The sequence below is a fragment of the Hesperophylax consimilis genome, chromosome 17 (genome assembly GCF_061612785.1).
Source record: "Hesperophylax consimilis isolate HC1 chromosome 17, BYU_Hcon_1.0, whole genome shotgun sequence".
Classification (NCBI taxonomy): Eukaryota; Metazoa; Arthropoda; class Insecta; order Trichoptera; family Limnephilidae; genus Hesperophylax; species Hesperophylax consimilis.
This window is the reverse complement of record NC_142852.1, coordinates 8,899,058-8,911,980: the sequence shown is the minus strand read 5'-3', so window position 1 is coordinate 8,911,980 and position 12,923 is coordinate 8,899,058. Positions and strand designations below refer to the sequence as shown.

General features: G+C 33.2%; 2 long non-coding RNA genes across 2 annotated transcripts in view; one reads left to right on the top strand and one right to left on the bottom strand.

The window, feature by feature from the left end:
* LOC149415928 (uncharacterized) overlaps positions 1 to 8,641 on the bottom strand; it is a 37,181-nt gene extending 28,540 nt beyond the window's left edge. Inside the window, exon 1 of the long non-coding RNA XR_016303498.1 lies at positions 8,573 to 8,641. This is a non-coding gene — a long non-coding RNA (uncharacterized LOC149415928). The remainder of the gene's footprint in view (positions 1 to 8,572) is intronic.
* Positions 8,642 to 10,398: 1,757 nt separating this feature from the next.
* Positions 10,399 to 12,587, top strand: LOC149415927 (uncharacterized). The gene is made up of 2 exons (XR_016303495.1): positions 10,399 to 10,546; positions 12,320 to 12,587. It is a non-coding gene; the product is annotated as an uncharacterized LOC149415927 (long non-coding RNA).
* Positions 12,588 to 12,923: the final 336 nt, after the last annotated feature.

Genomic DNA, 12,923 nt, shown 5'->3' with positions numbered 1-12,923 from the left:
AAAAATGCATATAACCATATCCATTTGGCATATTATAACAGCAAGTAAATAGTAAATGCATACAATAATTATTTGTAGGTATAAACCTGTTGTACAAAAATAAGAATAACAATATTCCTACTCCTAAGTATACAGACTTAATTAGTTAATAAGAAATGTAAAGTTTATATGTAAATGCTAGGTAGTGGCAGCAGTAACATGATACAATAGGACACATAGTGTAAGAGGCCTTTGAGTTAGAAAATTAACGAAATAATTATTGGCAGTATTGTTAACAAATAAACTGCGTTTCACAGGTTGTCGTGGCCTGCTAAATCGAGGGCGATCGGTCAGCCATTTTACATAGTTTTTATAAAAAAATATTGTGAAGATTATAAATAATTATAATCTTTAATTAATTATAGATAATGAATAGTTAAGCAATAATATAACAATCACCATTTGACATATAAAGCCAAGCAAAAAGCAAATCTAAACATGATAGTTTGTAGGTATAAGCCTGTTTTGTCAATCTTGAGGAAATAATTCAATAAGAGATAGCTAGATGTTTATTGTTTTATTTTAAAAGTTCTAATAAATTGGTTTTAAATTAGGAAATCGATTGGAAATGATAGACATCGATTGAACTATATTTGTTTCCAAGTGTATGAAGCCTTTGAATTGGAGAGTTTACGAAGTAATTATTGGCAGATTTGGTAACAAAATATAGAGCATTTAAACAATATTTTAATTAAGCTCTTTAAATCGAGGGCTTCCAGGTTGCCATTTGATATATTGAAAAGGAAAACTAAGTCACTCATTGTGCGTCTTGTAGTTAAATCGCTTAGGTTTAGTAATTCCATTAAACATGTACAATTAAGTTCTTCGATTGGTATTCCAAGTTTGTAATTAATAAACCTTAGAAACTTATGTTGTACTCTTTCAATTTTTTGCTGATGAGTCTTATAAAATGGAGCCCAGATTGTTGAGTTGTACTTCAAATTACTTCTTACCAACCCAGTATAAAGCAATTTGAAGAAATTAATTGTTTTAAATTCTTTTATCGTCCTCAGAATGAACCCCAGGCATTTCATGGCATTGTTGGTTATTTCATTTATATGAGGAACAAAAGTTAATTTACTGTCAAATAATATACCAAGGTCCTTAATTTGTTCGACTCTTTTTAGGAAATTGTTGTTGATGCTATATTGATATTTAATGGGATTTTTGATTCGGGTAAAAGTTATTGATTTACATTTTTCAATGTTGAGAAACAGTTCATTAAGGGTGCACCACTCTTGTAGCCTCACAAGATTTGATTGCAATAGTTTTGAAAATTTTTAAATCGTCCGCAAATAAAATTATCATAACTGCATCAAAGATGGTAGTTATGTCGTTGATAAACAAGGAAAATAACACTGGGCCCAGATGTGACCCCTGTGGGACTCCGGTGAAGATTTCAAAGTGATGTGAAAAATGTGAATTGATTTTTACTGATATTTTTCTTTTGAGAAGGTAGCTTTCGAACCGACTTAAAATATACCCAGTCATACCTAGGGATCTTAGTTTGTTTAAAATAATTTTATGTGAGACTTTGTCGAAAGCCTTACTAAAGTCTGTGTACACTACGTCTGTTTGAAGGCGATTTTTCATGGAATTTGTTATATATTCCTGATATATCATTAGGTTTGTTAGAGTAGATCTTTTTGCTGAGAAACCATGTTGTCGATGTGAAATTAATTTATTGATTTCAGGCGAGAGTTTAGAGAGCAGGGCAGATTCAAGTATTTTCGGGATTGACGACTGGATACAGATAGGTCTATAGTTGGATATATCAGATTTATCACCTTTCTTGAATATTGGAGACAAAAAGCTTGTTTTCCATTTTTTCGGAAAAATTTCAGTTTTTATGGACAAATTAAAAAATTTAGTTAGAGAATAAGTCAATACTGTTGAGCATTTCGATAAGAAGATTGGTGGAATGTTATCAGGACCAGCCGATTTGTTAAGGTCAAGGGATTTTAATTTGGTTCTTATATCACGTTCTTCAAATATGCATTGATTGAAATCGATGTTATTATTATTAGGTGTTGTGGCGTCAAGCATTGGTGAGTTGTTTGTAGAAGCATAGATTTTACTGAAGAATTAGCAAAGAAGAAAGAGCAAACAGATTAACAACTTCTTGGCCGTTTTGTTATCTAAATACATGTTGGAGGGAATACCGGAGTCATTTTTGTTAAGTAATTTTGAAAATTTACAGATGTTATGGGGGTTGGCAAGAGCCAATTCTTCACAGTTGTCGATGCACTTTTTATAACTTTGCTTGGAAATTTTTTCGTTTGACTTTCTGAGTTCGTTAAATTTAGCGTAATCAATTGGATCGCGTGTTGATTTGTAGATTTTATGAGCCATTTTTTTGTCTCTAATTATTTTAATGAGATCGTTACTGCACCACTTTGGATAGCTATGTACATACATTTTTGACACGGGTACAAGCAAATCAATAGATTTATTTAGAATTGATTAAAATTTATCTACCATTTCATTTATGTTTTCTTCAAAGTCCAAGAAGTTCCAGTCAGTTGAAGATAAAAGATTAGTGATTTGATTATAGTCGGCTTTGTAGAAGTTCAATTTCGTTGATGCCGATGGATTTATTTTTTTAATTGAACTGTTGCATTCGATCAGTAGAGGGGGGTGATATTTGTCTATTGGGAGTATAGATTCAATAGATGCAAATACTTATAATACAAAAACTAGGTCGAGAAGACGAGAATTAATATTGAGTACATAGTTTAGCTGTCGTAGATTTAGAAAATTTGACATCTCGATTATCTCATGAGAACCATGGTTGATGTTGTCCGTGGTAGAAGTTTTATTGTTATCTATGTCCCATATTACATTTGGCAGATTGTAGTCTCCTGTCATAATCATGGTGGAGCCAGAAAATTTTCCTTCTGATTGTTTCGATTTCGAAGTAGTGGTCCTTGTATAGTTGGGCTTCGGAAGATGGGGATATGTAGATACACCCAATGATGATTTTTTTCACTTTTGGTGGACACCATGATGAAAAATTGTTCAAGATGTTGTCACGTCTGAGGTCAGGTCTGATGAGCATGGACCCTTGTCAATCACCAGGGCTATGATGAGGCTAAGGCAAGGAGGCATAATGTGTAAAAGCATTGAAGAACCTTGATCATGTTGTCACGTCTGAAGGTGTTTTGAGAGTCCGCCAGCGGTGAGCAGGTTGCGCCGGGTAGAGATTCGTGGGATAGAGTGCGCGAGGCCATCTTCAATTAATCAGCATCCATTGAACGTTTAACGGAACAATGATGATTCATCTTTGTGTCACCTCGACAGCATGCTTGGTAATCCAGTGTAGTCTCCAAGGCATTATTACTCTTCAAAACCACTCACAAATAAAACCATTTTTTTATTCAAATAACTGATTGTATATTTTAATCTCTTCGAACAATACCACTCTAAAGAAGAACCGGCTGATCTCGCGCAGGTGTCAAAACGTTTGTTTTATGTTTGGTTAATTTACACGGAAAGTCTCCGAAGCATCGGTTCATGGTATTCGCGTGCTCTTTTCCATTTTTTTTTCAATATTCATTTTGTCTCGCAAAACACAACGCACAACGCGGAATCGTCCTCTCCCGTATTGTCCCCGATCTTCCTACCCGCGTTATTTTGCCTGCCCGTCCAACCGATCGCAGGGAAGCCACCCGAAGAAACTCTCAACAAAACAATAACTGGGCACTACCCTGGCAATCCAAACTTGCACAATTCTTTAACGTTACAATTTGTATGTATGCACCTGAGTTTTCTTGATTTGAGTCTATTGTTTATGGCTAAAAATACACCTCCTCCTCTTGTTTTAATGCTTTCGCTTCTGTCTTTTCTATATACAGTGTGATTAAAGAAGCCCAATTCGGAAATTTCAATGTTTTTACTAAGCCAAGTCTCAGTGAAGGCGTAGGAGTCGTGGTTCAAGGTTGGTAAGTTTGTTTTCAGGTCCTGTAATTTTGTCCGAAGTCCTTGTACGTTTTGATAGTATAATGAAATTTGAGTGTTTAGTCTGTTGGATCGTTTTAACGATTGTAGGATTGTTATTAATATATTTTATTGTGATATCCGTTTCACGTGAAGACTTCCTTTTTTCCAGTTCTTCTCTTAAATCTATTGAATGTTTACGTTGTAGAAAAGACTGGTCTTGATAAATTCGGATATGATTTTTCATAGTGTCTTTCTTTTTTAGTAGAATTTTCGGCAATTAAGCTTCCGGAAATTCAACTTTTATACTTCTCGGTTTGTCAGTTTTCCGAATACCCAATCTGTAGATTTTTATGTCAAGGTTTGTTGTCGAGGCATCCATATCGGAGATAATTTTCTTAACTGCTGCGATACCACTATTTATTGATTCAGTCTGAGATGATGAAGTATTCTCCAGAATGTTATGAATAATTAGATTTTTGTCTCTGAAGCTTTGTTCTTTCATTGCAGCGATGATTTCACACACGGTTTGGGTTTGGGCTTGTGGGGAGTACACATTTGGATTTAAACTTTTAAGAGCCGTTAATTCATCCTCAAGGTTTGCCATTTTTACTGCCATTTGAGCGATGGTTCCTAATATATCGTTTGTTCTAGGTATTATTTTAGCGATCTGCTCTTTTGTAAATTTATTGTTAGGCTTCATTATCATATTGGTCAATGAGTTGACTGCGTCTATCGCCAGTGAAATATAAGCCTGAGCGTCCATATTAATTAAAAATTTGTAAAATTTTAATTGAAGATATGGCTGGTGGGACTGCCTTGTTTCCGCTGCGCTTGTAGTAACCGCTATGAATGATAGCTAGTAAGTACCTCTGGCCAATACACTGCAATACACTATGCACTGTTTTTTGCGGAGAGCGTTTGGTATCCGCTACCCACACAGTTCGCGTTGAATAATGTCACAAATATATTTGGTGCACTTGACTTTTTTGTATTATTTGTTTCGAGTTATTATGTGATGGTTAATCGTGAACAAAGTAATGCACTATTCTGACTTCAATGCTTAAGCATTTCAAGGAATGGAATTTTCACTAAAATTTTCGGTAGAACTCTTTAAATTTTGCTTTTTTGCGAGACAGAATATTATGCGTGTGAACTGTACAAATCTCGTATATTTTTCCAACTTATTTACACTATTTTAATCATGGAAATCTGAATGCCTTCGAGGCATTATAGCATTTGTTTTCAATTTCATCCTTCAATACTGCAATAATAATTTGTCTAATAATCTAGCACGGTTGATCGATAAAACCCCATATTAACACGAAATTGACTAAATCCGTCATCTATAGTCAGTTAGCGATATTTGCGAGCACTAAGGTATAGCACGGACGATCGATAAAGTCCTTTATCAATACGATATTGACGAAATCCGTTATCTATGGTCAGTCAGCGATATTTGTGAGCACGGTCATAGTATGCTTCTGACAGCCGGTAGACAAAAGCCGCTACTTTAAGCTTGGACTCCAAGTGTCGGATAACCTAATAATTAATAACATAATTATGTATTTTTTTACTGCACTTCTATTAACAACTGTATAATTTGCAATAATATTTTTGTGTACACATTACTTGTTCTGTAATCACTCTATTGTATCACTCTATTGTAAAAGCCATTTTATGGCGTTTAAATAAATAAATAACCTGTCAATATGAGCAACTTTTTGGATGATGTCGTTCGTTATGCAAAATAGCTAACTTATTAGTGAGTGGGGGTGAACTAACTAAGCTCTTTGAACTGAAAGAAATCATGTACACTATCGAAAGACTTAATAAATTAAAATAAATGCTAAATCACTACAACAATGTACTGTCAACTCCTCTTCCAACCACAAGCTAACGCTTCTATGGAAAACTAGTATTCAAATCTCTTAATATGTATAAACCCAATGTATATACCATTCTTTATGCAATAACTTTATTCATTTAATAATAAAAACAAATATATATACTTGTTTTTATGTTTTTTATGACCGGTCGGTGGCCGAGTTGACATCGCGTTTGAGTCCCACCCAGGCATAGTGTGTTCAATTGTTCGGCTTTCCTCCATCAAAACACAAGCAACATTTTAAGCTTACTATGGTGGTAGTAAGAGATTGTCAAATATTGTCAGGTTATTCGTAACCCGGGAATGTTTGTCTTTCTTTAAAAAAAAATGTATAAACTATCCGAGTATAGGTCTCAAATCTCTTCCTTGAGGGACGCCATGGTTTAAAGGAAACGGATCAAGGAAAACTTGAAAAGTGTGTGAATACCGCAGAAGAGTCCCAACGGTCTTGAGCCACTGAGACTACTGCATCTTCCAACGGCTTATGTTGTGAGACTGAAGGTTGTGAGGAATGGGAGGAGATGGGGGAAAAGGAAGGTGGTTGAGTACCTGGCTACTCAGATCCGGTCACAAAACACGGCCAAACTCATGCATCGTTTCAATTTTGAAGGTGGTTTTAAACCAGGGCGATACTAAAAGTATCTTCCACTCTGGAACGTGTCTCATGTATACAATATTGAATGAATGAATATGAAATAATACAAATTCATCAAATAATATTTACTTGCGCGCGCCGGGATTAACACCTTCGGATTGCTAAGCAAGAGCCTTACTCCTCGATCACGGGGCCGTCAAATTTTCAAATTCAAAGCAAATTTGATTTCAGTAAATATGAATAATTTCATGCACAAATAATTCAAACCACAGACAATAGAAATCAGAATGTTTGACGATTTCATATCATACTTTTTGCACTATCTATACAGCATATATCTATGTACAGCAAATTCCATAATATAGTACAAATAAACTACATATATAGTATAGCGATAGGAGCGGAGTCAATTTTGTTGATCTTTTGGTTTATTTCATTATTGGTTTTTAAGAGTTTAGTATTTTCCGTATCCTTTATCCCAACCCTTGTTGACATCGCTGCCGCGGTAGTTTGTGCGACGAGCTGATGTGGCCTGAAAAAAGTACAAAAAACACCAGTTAGTAGCTTACGGGACAAATGCGTTTGGTTCCCTCTGCAGCAACGTTTGTTCAATTTTTTTTTTTTTAATTTATTTCTATATATAATTTACAGTTTCACATAATTATTTATATTTGTGTATGATACATTTCAAACTTGTAACTATAATATGTTGTGTGTAAGGTAGGTTTGAGAAGGTGATACTGTATGTGAGTAATATTGCATGTTTCGTGAACACCTCACTAGGAGAACCTGTGCTGAGGTGTTTACGTGGTTATGTATAGGTGTGACAAGTATTTATGTGTTGTTGAAGTTTTTATTTTTTATAAGTTTTAATTTTAATTTTTTAATTTTTTGTTTTTTTGTAAATTGAATATTCATATAATTTTAATGGTTTTTGTAAATTGAATAATGCTCTGCTAGTTTATCTAATTTTGAGGATTTAGTGACTCCTTCTGGGATACTTGAGGGATGCCATAGTTCGTTGAAAAGGGTTCTCGTACCTAGATAAACTCTTGTCAAGTAGAAGTAGAAGAAGTAAAAGAAGATGAACGATTCGTTGGACTAATCATTGTATCATGGAAGATTGTAGGAAGTGGAGGTCCCAAAACTTTACCTTGAGGGACGCCATAGTTTAAAGGAAACGGGTCAAGGAAAAGATGACGATGACCGATTCATCGGACTTATCATGTAACAAAGACGTCAGGAATATTTGTTGGATCGCAGGACCGTGAGTAGTGGAGGTACCAATAATTAAGGGACGCCATACTTAAAAAAAGGAAAAGGTTAAAATAGAAGAAGCAGGGGAAGATGATCGATTCGTTGGACTAATCTTGTATAACAGACCTCATAGAAGTCGCGAATGTTTGTCTCCACAACACTCTTGCGAGGATCAAATAGTTATGTCTGTTTTTATGTGTATTACCAAGAAACGGACTACACATTGCGATGATATAGGATTTTCTTCTATGCTTAAGTTTTTCGGTAGTCAAAATCAAATTATGTACGAAAAACGTGCGCAAATGGATGAAGAGAAAAGAAAATGATACAAATTATGTGAAAAACGGCAGATAGAACTTTTGTCACTTATCATGTATGGTAAATTTTCACATGTACCCAATAAAGACTTCTGTAAAACCTTTTTTTTATGTTTTAGAGTTTCGTTGAATAAAAATCTGGGAGCGCCATAGAACCTCAGCATGCAACTTTGACATTCACCAACTCTCCACCATATACCATATATACTCTCAACCATAATTTCTTACTATGATTTATTACTATACTACAGATTTATACTTATATTATGTTTATATCCCTTTTTTTCAAACTTTTAACCTTATTTACTATTTACTGATTATACCATTATACTTATATTTATATTGTTGCATTCCTTATGTTGCTGTACTATTCTCTGTAAATTAGTATGTAAATGGCACATGTTGTGCCGTATATGTGAAATAAATAAATAAATACGAACAAGAAAGGAACAATAGTACATCCATGGGAACAACAGAAAAAGAAACAGAAAAAAAATAAATATATATCTTACCATGTATATTACATTACATATATCTTACCATGAATGAAGCCATAAGCACATAGGCGACGAAAAGGATACTAGCGAACTTCATTCTGATTTGAATGATTGATTCTGATACTGGCTATAAATGTGCACCAGGTTTTATACGCAGTTGCAACTGCAATAAAATGCATGTTCCTATTTATTTAATGCCATAACAGCAACTGTACTAATTTTCAAAATAGAAATAAAACATTATTTATTTATTTGACTGATTTATTGAAGGTCTGTTATTTTTTTTTTAATTTATGAGTGTTTGATACATTCTTTATGATTATTATTTACTGTTATTATATAAGCATCCATCTTATTAAAGTATTTGGAGAGGGTTTTAACTTCTGAAGAAGGTGCGTTTGGAGAGTAATTAGTGTCAGAGTACCTTTATATTGTGACGCCTGATCAGATGAACATATTATTGGGTGAAAGCTTACGGTGAGAATTTACAGTTCAAGTTCAGTATGATATAAAATAATTGGAAGAAAGTTTATCATTCTAATGTCAAGTTTTCAATTTCATCGTGCTCCTGCTTCATATTATAAAGAATCCCAAATGCAAAGCTATAAATCTATTAATATTTTACGAAACTCTACTTAACTGATGTTTTCATAAAAATATCTAACAAATTCAGATTGACGATTTATTATCTATCTGTAGTTTTATATTTAAAGAATATTATTTTAATTGCGTTTTTAAAAATTGAAATTATAATATTTGGTGATTTTTTGTGGGTTATAGGACCTTATATAATAATAATGATGCAATATACATACTAAAGTATTGGTTTAACTTTGTAAGGAATTGGCGTAAACAGTTCCTATATTTAGTTTTAACCGTTTAAATGCACACACTTGGTTGTTTACAATATTTGCTTTTGAAATGAAAAAAACAGTTGCATCTGTTCATATACAGTGTGATTGTTTTATTTGTTTATACAATCATTAAAATTATTCTTTTATTGTTAAGTAAAATACTATCGATGCAAAAGATCTTCAACGTCAATTTACAACTTTTGTTCGAGGAACTATAACATGCCTAATGTCAATCAATCATTTTTTAGAAAAATATATGAAAACAGACAATCATTTTCTATAATCGCATGATATTGGAAACACTCCGATTAATAAAATTGTAAGCAGACGATTTTGCTTGTACAATGATGGAGATTAACTTATCAGAAGAATTGAATCCGCGTTGCATTTCAAACGGACAAATTTGTGAACTGTAAAGCAACTAAACGGTAAATTCAAGTTTTAATGTAGTTCCAACAATTTGCGTCTCCCCGGGAACCATTTATTGGGTAACCAAACCATTTGTTATAAAAATGAATAATTTATTGAGATTGTCAATTATTTTTTATCTTGGGAAGTTTTCTTCTTGGTCTCCCAACCCATCGCCTTACACTGCGGTGGAAGACATCTGTCTCTCTTTAACACACTGAGTCCCAGATTCCTTCCCACCCCTTTATACCTTTTACTACTTCCTTTCCTTAAAAACACACTCCACACAGCGTCCACAAAGATTACATAGGCCTTTGAGGGACTTCGACTTTTAAGACTTAGGTATTCTTGATTGAGGGATTATTATGTGGACAAAATAACGCTTTTATATTAGCGCGCTCCATCTAACATTCAAATTTATTTATATCCCTTTCAAATCATCTTTGGACGCTGAATATGTGGCTTAAAGTCAAATTTGAAACAAATCTGAAAAAAAAGACGACAAAAGTAATCAAAAACAGACTAAATAATTTTTTTTCCACAATGGTCAAAAACTTTTTCGTGTATTACAGATCGATCGGTATGTTTGATTTACATCTAAGAAGTTCAGCATACACCTGTTCATTTGCTAAGGTATAAAAGCTGGACCAACTTCGCATCAACCACTAATCAACTTTGATCAGTTAATCAATCAATTGTTCAAAATGCAGTTCCCTATTCTGTTCTTTGTTTGCTTCCTGCTCGCCACCTCTATGGTAAGATATCGAACACAGTTTTCTTTCTTTCTATATTACATTTATTTTTATTATTAGATCATTTATTAAATGTATGGCATTTAATTGACATTTACAAAGCATTGATGCATTGAGTCACGGTGACCGATACATTATCGTTAATTTTTATAAAAAACTTTACACAAACAATATAATGTAAGATTTTGGGTCTCACAAACGTATTTAGAACCCTACAAAACTGATAACCATGTAGAATACAAGTAATTTGTTGTTTTTTGAGCTGAACAGATCTAAAGTACGCCGTAAGAGGGTAAAAATATAAACATTATCAACTGGAGCAATTTTTGGCGTATTATGCCAAGTTTGCTAAAACGTTTTGATCGATCGCTTGTCATAGTGTGCCATACCAATAGAACCTAAAAATATTGGCTATAAGCCACAGTTATCAGTTATATATGTTTTCATATTAATATTTTGAGGAATTGTACCAATCATTCGAGTAGATTTATGAATTTATTTTGAATTAACATTTAAATTTCTTAATAAAAATGCATTTAATCAAAACTATAAGGGTGAAATATTATCTATTAAATTAAATTAAGATTAAAATTAAAAAATATATATATTTTTCACTTTTTTATTCGATTACAATGCTCAAAAATATTTAAGTACAATTTTAATGTAACGTATGTATTTATAATGGTCAAAATACGCGAATGTGATATTTAGGTAAGTAATCATGCTGGAAAGGGATGAATAGAATATGGATAAAAACAAATATAATGCAATACGAAACATCCAAAAATGAGATCTAAAACGGAGCAATTAGCATTTCAGTAAACATTTTATATAGTATTGAGCTCAATGTATCAAGTGCCACAAGTAAAACTTCAATGAAAATATAACTACAAATTTTGTTGCTTGTTAGGAATATTAATATGAATAAAATAGATGTTGCTTATATGCTCATTTTTTAGTTATTGAAGCGAACTGCTCTCAACTTCTGTAATGTTTTCTTCGATAACAGTAATTTTTTTATGGGGTAATTTTAATTTAAAGACATTGAATAAAGACTGTTTCAAACTCTTACTAATAAATAATATATTAAACTGGCTGCGAAAGAGCTGGCAACGTTGCGTTTCAGCTGAGTGACACACGAAGTTCCTGTTTTGAAAATTTTAGGTTATTTCTGACATATTATTTTTTACTCAACTGTTAAAAGTGATGTATTTTAATAATATAAAAGACTTATTTAAATATATATCCAAAAAAGAACGCTTATGTTGCGCAATAAACGACAACAATAAATCCAAAGTTTAATTTTTGTGTTATTATCTGGGAAATACTATAATTTTTTTTTATTCATAAACGAGTTAAAAAGTAACGTTATCGTTTTCTTACAATTTTCCTAAATAAAATGAATGACGTGTTTTTAAAACTTCATATTCTCCACAATTTTTCGACGTTTGGAGTTAAAATATATGTTTATTTTAATATTTATTTATTTTAATTATTTAAAAAAATTTAAATATTCAAATTTATAAGCATCAATGTTTAAATCAAATACAAAAAAATAAAAGATAGTTTTATCTAGTTTCCAAAAATTGTACTTGTTTAAGCGACATTTTCAAAAAAATAAATATAAATAACATTGAATTTGACTTGGAAATACCCAAAATTTGACAAGAAAGTTGTGTGGGTACAAAATTCTTCTAAAATCAGACAATGGTTATCTTTTTAACAAAACTTTTCTTTGAAGCTATAATACCTATTTTTGCTTTCCAATTTCTACAGATGGTTGCAGCCAGTTCAGGAAAAGGAAAACATGGCGGCAAACACGGCAGCGGTGGTCGCGGGGGAAGCGGCAGCGGTGGTCGCAGGGGAAGTGGTAGCGGTGGTCGCGGGGGACATGGCGGCAAAAGGCACGGGGGGAGCGGTAGCGGGGGACGCGGTGGCGGGGGAAACAGCGGAAGCAACGAAAACGGCCATAACGCATATTGTTAAGAAGCCACGATATTAAAAAATGAAATTTTTGATTAATAAAGATTTTTTTAATGATTTACTTACTCTATTAATTTATCCTTCTTAAGTTCCTAGTTGCTGAAGTTGAGACTCCCACTCCAATTTCCATGTTAGACATGGTTCCTTCATTCCTCGTGGTTTTGAGCTGCATGGAGAGCCAAACACACCAACTTAATGGATGCCAGTGATACTTGCTCACTCCAGCGCTTTAGTGACCTTCCTGTACTTCACCTGTCGAACAATTTGCCAGTGACTATTAGTTGCTCAAAGTTGGAGTCCTCAGTTTGGCAAGCAAAGTGTCCAATCTTAAAATAAGTTGTAGGCAGATAGTTGAAAACCTGTTGTGGATACCTAGCTCTTCCGGAATGAACGCATG